This window comes from Aedes albopictus, chromosome 3 (genome assembly GCF_035046485.1).
Source record: "Aedes albopictus strain Foshan chromosome 3, AalbF5, whole genome shotgun sequence".
In the NCBI taxonomy this organism is placed as follows: Eukaryota; Metazoa; Arthropoda; class Insecta; order Diptera; family Culicidae; genus Aedes; species Aedes albopictus.
In genome coordinates, this window is record NC_085138.1 from 190,146,696 (window position 1) to 190,157,586 (window position 10,891).

Consider the following 10,891-nt stretch of genomic DNA (forward strand, 5'->3'; position numbering starts at 1 on the left):
ACTGTAAAAATTTCATGAAATACGAATTTTGCAATTTTGTTCTTAGATTTATCTGATTTTCAAGCACAAGCCCCCACAAAAGTTTGGAGGCTAAGGTTTTGGCAAACCGAAAGGTCACAACCCGCATAGTGGTAGTTAGCTGGGACCCTAAGGAAGCGTTTGCGCCCAAGTATTTGAAAATCCGTGTTGGTTTACTAAAAAAAATTCATGAAATACGGATTTTGCAATTTTGTTCTTAGATATATCTGATTTTCAAGCACAAGCCCCCACAAAAGTTTGGAGGCTAAGGTTTTGGCAATCCGAAAGGTCACAACCCGCATATTGGGAGTTAGCTGGGACCCTAAGGAAGCGTTTGCGCCCAAGTATTTGAAAATCCGGGTTGGTTTACTGAAAAAAACATCTTGAAATACGGATTTTGCAATTTTGTTCTTAGATTGATCTGATTTTCAAGCACAAGCCCCCACAAAAATTTGGAGGCTAAGGTTTTGGCAAACCAAAAGGTCACAACCCGCATATTGGGAGTTAGCTGGGACCCTAAGGAAGCGTTTGCGCCCAAGTATTTGAAAATCCGTGTTGGTTTACTAAAAAAATTTCATGAAATACGGATTTCGCAATTTTGTTCGTAGATTGATCTGATTTTCAAGCACAAGCCCCCACAAAAGTTTGGAGGCTAAGGTTTTGGCAAATCGAAAGGTCACAACCCGCATATTGGGAGTTAGCTGGGACTCTAAGGAATCGTTTGCGCCCAAGTATTTGAAAATCCGTGTTGGTTTACTAAAAAAATTTCATGAAATACGGATTTTGCAATTTTGTTCGTAGATTGATCTGATTTTCAAGCACAAGCCCCCACAAAAGTTTGGAGGCTAAGGTTTTGGCAAACCGAAAGGTCACAACCCGCATATTGGTAGTTAGCTGGGACCCTAAGGAAGCGTTTGCGCCCAAGTATTTGAAAAACCGTGTTGGTTTACTAAAAAAATTTCATGAAATACGGATTTTGCAATTTTGTTCTTAGATTTATCTGATTTTCAAGCACAAGCCCCCACAAAAGTTTGGAGGCTAAGGTTTTGGCAAACCGAAAGGTCACGACCCGCATATTGGAAGTTAGCTGGGACCCTAAGGAAGCGATTGCTCCTTAGTATTTGAAAACCCGTGTTGGTTTACTGAAAAAAATTCATGAAATACGGATTTTGCACTCTTGTTCGTAGATTGATCTGATTTTCAAGCACAAGCCCCCACAAAAGTTTGGAGGCTAAGGTTTTGGCTAACTGAAAGGTCACAACCCGCATATTGGAAGTTGGCTGGGACCCTAAGGAAGCGTTTGCGCCCAAGTATTTGAAAATCCGGGTTGGTTTACTGAAAAAAACATCTTGAAATACGGATTTTGCAATTTTGTTCTTAGATTTATCTGATTTTCAAGCACAAGCCCCCACAAAAGTTTGGAGGCTAAGGTTTTGGCAAACCGAAAGGTCACAACCCGCATATTGGTAGTTAGCTGGGACCCTAAGGAAGCGTTTGCGCCCAAGTATTTGAAAATCCGTGTTGGTTTACTAAAAAAATTTCATGAAATACGGATTTTGCAATTTTGTTCTTAGATTTATCTGATTTGCAAGCACAAGCCCCCACAAAAGTTTGAAGGCTAAGGTTTTGGCTAACCGAAAGGTCACAACCCGCATATTGGAAGTGAGCTGGGACCCTAAGGAAGCGATTGCTCCTAAGTATTTGAAAATCCGTGTTGGTTTTCAAAAAAAAAATTCATGAAATACGGATTTTGCAATTTTGTTCGTAGATTGATCTGATTTTCAAGCACAAGCCACCACAAAAGTTTGGAGGCTAAGGCTTTGGCAAACCGAAAGGTCACAACCCGCATATTGGGAGTTAGCTGGGACCCTAAGGAAGCGTTTGCGCCCAAGTATTTGAAAATCCATGTTAGTTTACTGAAAAAAATCATGAAATACGGATTTTGCAATTTTGTTTTTAGATTTATCTGATTTTCAAGCACAAGCCCCCACAAAAGTTTGGAGGCTAAGGTTTTGGCTAACTGAAAGGTCACAACCCGCATATCGGGAGTTAGCTGGGACCCTAAGGAAGCGTTTGCGCCCAAGTATTTGAAAATCCGGGTTGGTTTACTGAAAAAAACATCTTGAAATACGGATTTTGCAATTTTGTTCTTAGATTTATCTGAATTTCAAGCACAAGCCCCCACAAAAGTTTGGAGGCTAAGGTTTTGGCAAACCGAAAGGTCACAACCCGCATATTGGTAGTTAGCTGGGACCCTAAGGAAGCGTTTGCGCCCAAGTATTTGAAAATCCGTGTTGGTTTACTAAAAAAATTTCATGAAATACGGATTTTGCAATTTTGTTCTTAGATTTATCTGATTTGCAAGCACAAGCCCCCACAAAAGTTTGGAGGCTAAGGTTTTGGCAAACCGAAAGGTTACAACCCGCATATTGGAAGTTAGCTGGGACCCTAAGGAAGCGATTGCTCCTAAGTGTTTGAAAATCCGTGTTGGTTTTCAAAAAAAATTCATGAAATACGGATTTTGCAATTTTGTTCGTAGATTGTTCTGATTTTCAAGCACAAGCCCCCACAAAAGTTTGGAGGCTAAGGTTTTGGCAAACCGAAAGGTCACAACCCGCATATTGGGAGTTAGCTGGGACCCTAAGGAAGCGTTTGCGCCCAAGTATTTGAAAATCCATGTTAGTTTACTGAAAAAAATTCATAAAATACGGATTTTGCAATTTTGTTCTTAGATTTATCTGATTTTCAAGCACAAGCCCCCACAAAAGTTTGGAGGCTAAGGTTTTGGCAAACCGAAAGGTCACAACCCGCATATTGGGAGCTGGGACCCTAAGGAAGCGTTTGCGCCCAAGTATTTGAAAATCCATGTTAGTTTACTGAAAAAAAATCATGAAATACGGATTTTGCAATTTTGTTCTTAGATTTATCTGATTTTCAAGCACAAGCCCCCACAAAAGTTTGGAGGCTAAGGTTTTGGCAAACGGAAAGGTCACAACCCGCATATTGGAAGTTAGCTGGGACCCTAAGGAAGCGTTTGCGCCCAAGTATTTGAAAATCCGTGTTGGTTTACTAAAAAAATTTCATAAAATACGGATTTTGCAATTTTGTTCGTAGATTGATCTGATTTTCAAGCACAAGCCCCCACAAAAGTTTGGAGGCTAAGGTTTTGGCAAACCGAAAGGTCGCGACCCGCATACTGGGAGTAAGCTGGGACCCTAAGGAAGCGTTTGCGCCCAAGTATTTGAAAATCCGTGTTGCTTCACTAAAAAAGTTCATGAAATACGGATTTTGCAATTTTGTTCGTAGATTGATCTGATTTTTAAACACAAGCCCCCACAAAAGTTTGGAGGCTAAGGTTTTGGCAAACCGAAAGGTCACGACCCGCATATTGGGAGTTAGCTGGGACCCTAAGGAAGCGTTTGCGCCCAAGTATTTGAAAATCCATGTTAGTTTACTGAAAAAAAATCATAAAATACGGATTTTGCAATTTTGTTCTTAGATTTATCTGATTTTCAAGCACAAGCCCCCACAAAAGTTTGGAGGCTAAGGTTTTGGCTAACTGAAAGGTCACAACCCGCATATTGGGAGTTAGCTGGGACCCTAAGGAAGCGATTGCTCCTAAGTATTTGAAAATCCGTGTTGGTTTACTAAAAAAATTTCATGAAATACGGATTTTGCAATTTTGTTCGTAGATTGATCTGATTTTCAAGCACAAGCCCCCACAAAAGTTTGGAGGCTAAGGTTTTGGCAAACCGAAAGGTCACAACCCGCATATTAGGAGTTAGCTGGGACCCTAAGGAATCGTTTGCGCCCAAGTATTTGAAATCCGTGTTGGTTTACTAAAAAAATTTCATGAAATACGGATTTCGCAATTTTGTTCGTAGATTGATCTGATTTTCAAGCACAATTAGTTTGGAGGCTAAGGTTTTGGCAAACCAAAAGGTCACAACCCGCATATTGGGAGTTAGCTGGGACCCTAAGGAAGCGTTTGCGCCCAAGTATTTGAAAATCCGTGTTGGTTTACTAAAAAAAATTCATGAAATACGGATTTTGCAATTTTGTTCGTAGATTGATCTGATTTTCAAGCACAAGCCCCCACAAAAGTTTGGAGGCTAAGGTTTTGGCAAACCGAAAGATCACAACCCGCATATTAGGAGTTAGCTGGGACCCTAAGGAATCGTTTGCGCCCAAGTATTTGAAATCCGTGTTGGTTTACTAAAAAAATTTCATGAAATACGGATTTCGCAATTTTGTTCGTAGATTGATCTGATTTTCAAGCACAATTAGTTTGGAGGCTAAGGTTTTGGCAAACCAAAAGGTCACAACCCGCATATTGGGAGTTAGCTGGGACCCTAAGGAAGCGTTTGCGCCCAAGTATTTGAAAATCCGTGTTGGTTTACTAAAAAAAATTCATGAAATACGGATTTTGCAATTTTGTTCGTAGATTGATCTGATTTTCAAGCACAAGCCCCCACAAAAGTTTGGAGGCTAAGGTTTTGGCAAACCAAAAGGTCACAACCCGCATATTGGGAGTTAGCTGGGACCCTAAGGAAGCGTTTGCGCCCAAGTATTTGAAAATCCGTGTTGGTTTACTAAAAAAAATTCATGAAATACGGATTTTGCAATTTTGTTCGTAGATTGATCTGATTTTCAGGCACAAGCCCCCACAAAAGTTTGGAGGCTAAGGTTTTGGCAAACCGAAAGGTCACAACCCGCATATTGGGAGTTAGCTGGGACCCTAAGGAAGCGTTTGCGCTCAAGTATTTGAAAATCCATGTTGGTTTACTGAAAAAAATCATGAAATACGGATTTTGCAATTTTGTTCTTAGATTTATCTGATTTTCAAGCACAAACCCCAACCACTATAGGAATTGGAAAAAAATCGGCTGATGGCGGATCAGCTTGGATAGTACTATACATGCCTTTGTTTTATTCCCTTTTGCTCACCGTTTATTGTTTTTATCATTGTTGTTTTTGCCGATAATTCGGCAGTTATTTCAGCTGGAAACCTATGGAAGCGATTGACCTCGGGTATTCGAAAATCCTTTTTGGTATATTAAAAGTTTTTAATGTAATAAGGATTTTGCAGTTTTATATCGGATTTTGTTGCACAAGCTTTCACCTAAATTTGAAGGCTAAGATTTTGGGCTATTGAAAGGTCACAACTGGTACACGGGGAAATAGCTGGAACCATTTTTTTTTCTATAGATTGTTTCACGGTATATGGGGACCAATAAATGCTAGCAAACCAACAAACAAGACATCAAGTATAGGGCACTTGCTTGCTTTGTTAAGTGTTCCCAACAGACCCATTTGATTTTGCTGTTAAACGTTTCGTAACACGATTCTCATTAAAAAGCGTTGGGCACACTAAACAAAGCCAGCAAGTACCCTATTAAGATTAGACACAGTTGTTGCAGTTGTCACATCCTGTCCTAGATATGAGGGTATTCTGTTTTTAAAATAAATAAACAAACGATGAAAAATAATTTATTTATCACATTTATGTTAGTTTTTACAATTACTGGATCATATGTTCACTACAAGTAAAATCTACTGCTGGAAATATGAATATTAGTTTTTATTTTTTTTTTTTCAGCGCTTTGTCTATGTCTCATGACCATCATACAGTATCACATACCTTATAAGCATTTTAAACATAGTATTTTGGTTCAAGTTCTTCGGTAGTTCTATATTGTTGCCCTTTGACCTTACTCTATTCTGAAAACTCAATATTTTATACAAACATGTAATGCTGGCACCACTGTACAATTGTCCATGCAATAGCTTCATATGTATGATTTTATTAGCACAGACGGACGTCTAACTCTGCTGATTTCTCATCGTTTACTTTTTTTCTGTGTATGTGTATCGCATTTTGTTCCAAGTGATACGTCTGTTTGTCTGTGTTATTTAAGACAGTCTTGTAGGTATCTTTTAGGCAGCCTATACATAATATGAGTAACGATATTATGTCACATATCTGTACGCATATGCATATTTACAAAGAGGATTTTTTTTTTTGTTTTTATTAAGCAAACTTAAAACTCACTTAACCCTTTATAAGGCCGAGAAAACTAAAAGAGTTGTCAACGCATACTATCATGGAAATGATTATATACATGATTACATGTACGAAACAATTTTTGTTTGAAAGAAACTCTCAAAAATCTAGGTGGCAATATAGTTGCCACTGCCCTTTAGCCCATAAACCCTGGTGGCAATATAGTTGCCACTGCCCATTAACCCCAAAAACGAGCTTTTGAGGTGGCAATATAGGGGTAGGCGGGGCATAATGAGCAGGTGGGGCATAATGAGCACCTTGTATTTTCACTGTAAATTTCCAAATTTTCAAAACAAATTGCTTGATTGTAGTTTAATTACCTCAAATCCAATGAATTGATGACGTAACATTGGTCAAAAAAGCCGTTTGCTTTGAAAAATAGTCAAAATGCGTGAAGTGGTCATGTACTGGGGAAATATTATAAGAATCAGCTGACCTAAAATAAGGTTTTGGAATCAAAATGAGATCGTTATGGGTATCTATCAAATTTCTTGATGTTTACTGGGCCAATGAAATGTATTTGTAACACTTTCAAAATATTTGTATAATTATTTTGTTAAAAAAATATACTTTAAAAAGTTGATAGTAGGGTGGGGCAAAATGAGCAACTGATGGAAAAATGATGAAATTTTTTAACATTTTAAACAAACGATTTTCACTTTTGGTTTTCTCTGCTACGATGCATATAGTAAGGTTTTATCATTAATTTTCAATTTATTAGCTTTAAAAAATCAGTATCTGTAAATTATCACCGTTTAAAAATGCTTTAATAGTAAACTCCATGGAACCCCACCGTTCCCTACAAATTAAACCCCATAAACCCCTCAAATTCTTATTGGTTGTTGCCGGTATGCTTTATCATTGACAAGAACAGTCAGATAACATTTGATTGTGTACAAAACAGGGATTGATCATCCTGCCCCACCTAGAGTGCTCATTATGCCCCACCTCTAAAAGGCAATCCTCGATTTTATACGTTTTTAAAAACATTAAATTTTGCAACATTTATAGCTATATTCGAAATTTCAACGATTAGTTTTTGTCAGATAAGGTTCAAATGAGGATTATACATCAAAATTACACATTGATTGCGCTTAATTTACTGGATTTGGTGGCAAAATGCTTAAGCTGCTCATTATTCCCCGCCTACCCCTAGTTGCCACTGCCCGTTTAGGGTTTTTACCCTTCTTACACCCATAAGAAGGGTATAAATACCGCTTGGAAAACCGACTTTCGATCCGAGGCCCGCAGGGCCGAGTCACATATACCAATCAACTCAGCTCGACGAATTGAGCAAATGTCTGTATGTGCGTGTGTGTGTATGTGTGTGTGTATGTGTGTGTGTATGTATGTTACAAAAAAATGTCACTCACGGTTCTCAGCCGTCTGTTGACCGATTTGAGTTCTCTTGGAAGCAAATGAAAGCTACTACATCCTAGTAGAACGCTATTGAATTTTTATTTTGATTGGACGTTCGGTTACCGAGATATCTTTCAAAGAGTGCTAGGGAGTAGTACAACTTAATTATTTTAGATATTTTTGACAAAGTGTATCACCATAAATTTCTCAGCCGTCTATCAACCGATTTGGGTTCTTAAGGCCCCAAACGAAAGCTACTACATCCTAGTAGAACGCTATTGATTTTTTTTTTGATTGGACGTTCGGTTACCGCGATATCTTTCAAAGAGTGCTAGGGAGTAGTACAACTTAATTATTTTAGATATTTTTGACAAAGTGTATCACCATAAATTTCTCAGCCGTCTATCAACCGAATCGGGTTATTAAGGCTCGAAACGAAAGCTACTGCACCCTAGAAGAACGCTTTTGAATTTCATTCCAATTGGACATTTTGTAACCGAGATATCTTTCGGGGAGTACTTTGGAGTAATACAACTTAACTTTTTAAGAGGTCTTTGACAAAATGCTTCATAATAAATGAATCAGCCGTGTGTCAATCGATTTGAGTTCTCTTTGCATCAAATGAATGCTACAGCATCCAAGTAGTATGCTATTAAATTTTATGCCGTTTGGACATTTTGTTTCCGAGATATCTTTCCACGAGTACTAAGGAGTAATGAAATTTACGCTTTTGAGAGATTTTTGATAAAATGTATCATAATACATTTCTCAGCCGTTTGTCAACAGATTTTTTATGATCATATTTGGTTACACAAGTTAGCTATACATAAAAATGAAATTGCATCAAATACATAAAAGCTACAATCTCTTTGTTATATTTGAGCTTAATAAACAGTAGCAAAAATATCACGGAATGTATGTAGGAAAAGCCTTTTTACCCTTCTTACACCCATAAGAAGGGTATAAATACCGCTTGGAAAACCGACTTTCGATCCGAGGCCCGCAGGGCCGAGTCACATATACCAATCAACTCAGCTCGACGAATTGAGCAAATGTCTGTATGTGCGTGTGTGTGTATGTGTGTGTGTATGTGTGTGTGTATGTATGTTACAAAAAAATGTCACTCACGGTTCTCAGCCGTCTGTTGACCGATTTGAGTTCTCTTGGAAGCAAATGAAAGCTACTACATCCTAGTAGAACGCTATTGAATTTTATTTTGATTGGACGTTCGGTTACCGAGATATCTTTCAAAGAGTGCTAGGGAGTAGTACAACTTAATTATTTTAGATATTTTTGACGAAGTGTATCACCATAAATTTCTCAGCCGTCTATCAACCGATTTGGGTTCTTAAGGCCCCAAACGAAAGCTACTACATCCTAGTAGAACGCTATTGAATTTTTTTTTTGATTGGACGTTCGGTTACCGCGATATCTTTCAAAGAGTGCTAGGGAGTAGTACAACTTAATTATTTTAGATATTTTTGACGAAGTGTATCACCATAAATTTCTCAGCCGTCTATCAACCGAATCGGGTTATTAAGGCTCGAAACGAAAGCTACTGCACCCTAGAAGAACGCTTTTGAATTTCATTCCAATTGGACATTTTGTAACCGAGATATCTTTCGGGGAGTACTTTGGAGTAATACAACTTAACTTTTTAAGAGGTCTTTGACAAAATGCTTCATAATAAATGAATCAGCCGTGTGTCAATCGATTTGAGTTCTCTTTGCATCAAATGAATGCTACAGCATCCAAGTAGTATGCTATTAAATTTTATGCCGTTTGGACATTTTGTTTCCGAGATATCTTTCCACGAGTACTAAGGAGTAATGAAATTTACGCTTTTGAGAGATTTTTGATAAAATGTATCATAATACATTTCTCAGCCGTTTGTCAACAGATTTTTTATGATCATATTTGGTTACACAAGTTAGCTATACATAAAAATGAAATTGCATCAAATACATAAAAGCTACAATCTCTTTGTTATATTTGAGCTTAATAAACAGTAGCAAAAATATCACGGAATGTATGTAGGAAAAGCCTTTTTACCCTTCTTACACCCATAAGAAGGGTATAAATACCGCTTGGAAAACCGACTTTCGATCCGAGGCCCGCAGGGCCGAGTCACATATACCAATCAACTCAGCTCGACGAATTGAGCAAATGTCTGTATGTGCGTGTGTGTGTATGTGTGTGTGTATGTGTGTGTGTATGTATGTTACAAAAAAATGTCACTCACGGTTCTCAGCCGTCTGTTGACCGATTTGAGTTCTCTTGGAAGCAAATGAAAGCTACTACATCCTAGTAGAACGCTATTGAATTTTATTTTGATTGGACGTTCGGTTACCGAGATATCTTTCAAAGAGTGCTAGGGAGTAGTACAACTTAATTATTTTAGATATTTTTGACGAAGTGTATCACCATAAATTTCTCAGCCGTCTATCAACCGATTTGGGTTCTTAAGGCCCCAAACGAAAGCTACTACATCCTAGTAGAACGCTATTGAATTTTTTTTTTGATTGGACGTTCGGTTACCGCGATATCTTTCAAAGAGTGCTAGGGAGTAGTACAACTTAATTATTTTAGATATTTTTGACGAAGTGTATCACCATAAATTTCTCAGCCGTCTATCAACCGAATCGGGTTATTAAGGCTCGAAACGAAAGCTACTGCACCCTAGAAGAACGCTTTTGAATTTCATTCCAATTGGACATTTTGTAACCGAGATATCTTTCGGGGAGTACTTTGGAGTAATACAACTTAACTTTTTAAGAGGTCTTTGACAAAATGCTTCATAATAAATGAATCAGCCGTGTGTCAATCGATTTGAGTTCTCTTTGCATCAAATGAAAGCTACAGCATCCAAGTAGTATGCTATTAAATTTTATGCCGTTTGGACATTTTGTTTCCGAGATATCTTTCCACGAGTACTAAGGAGTAATGAAATTTACGCTTTTGAGAGATTTTTGATAAAATGTATCATAATACATTTCTCAGCCGTTTGTCAACAGATTTTTTATGATCATATTTGGTTACACAAGTTAGTTATACATAAAAATGAAATTGCATCAAATACATAAAAGCTACAATCTCTTTGTTATATTTGAGCTTAATAAACAGTAGCAAAAATATCACGGAATGTATGTAGGAAAAGCCTTTTTTTATGATCAAATTTGGTTTCTCAAGGAGCTCTGCATGAAAATGCAATTGCATCAAATATATAAAAGCTACTATCTCTTTGTAATATTTGAGCTTAATAAACAGTAGCAAAAATATCACGGAATGTATGTAGGAAAAGCCTTTTTACCCTTCTTACACCCATAAGAAGGGTATACATACCGCTTGGAAAACCGACTTTCGATCCGAGGCCCGCAGGGCCGAGTCACATATACCAATCAATTCAGCTCGACGAATTGAGCAAATGTCTGTATGTGCGAGTGTGTGTAT

General features: G+C 37.7%; 1 protein-coding gene across 2 annotated transcripts in view; it reads left to right on the forward strand.

The window, feature by feature from the left end:
* LOC109409011 (neurobeachin-like protein 1) overlaps positions 1–10,891 on the forward strand; it is a 255,913-nt gene that overhangs the window by 135,054 nt on the left and 109,968 nt on the right. The window lies entirely within an intron of this gene.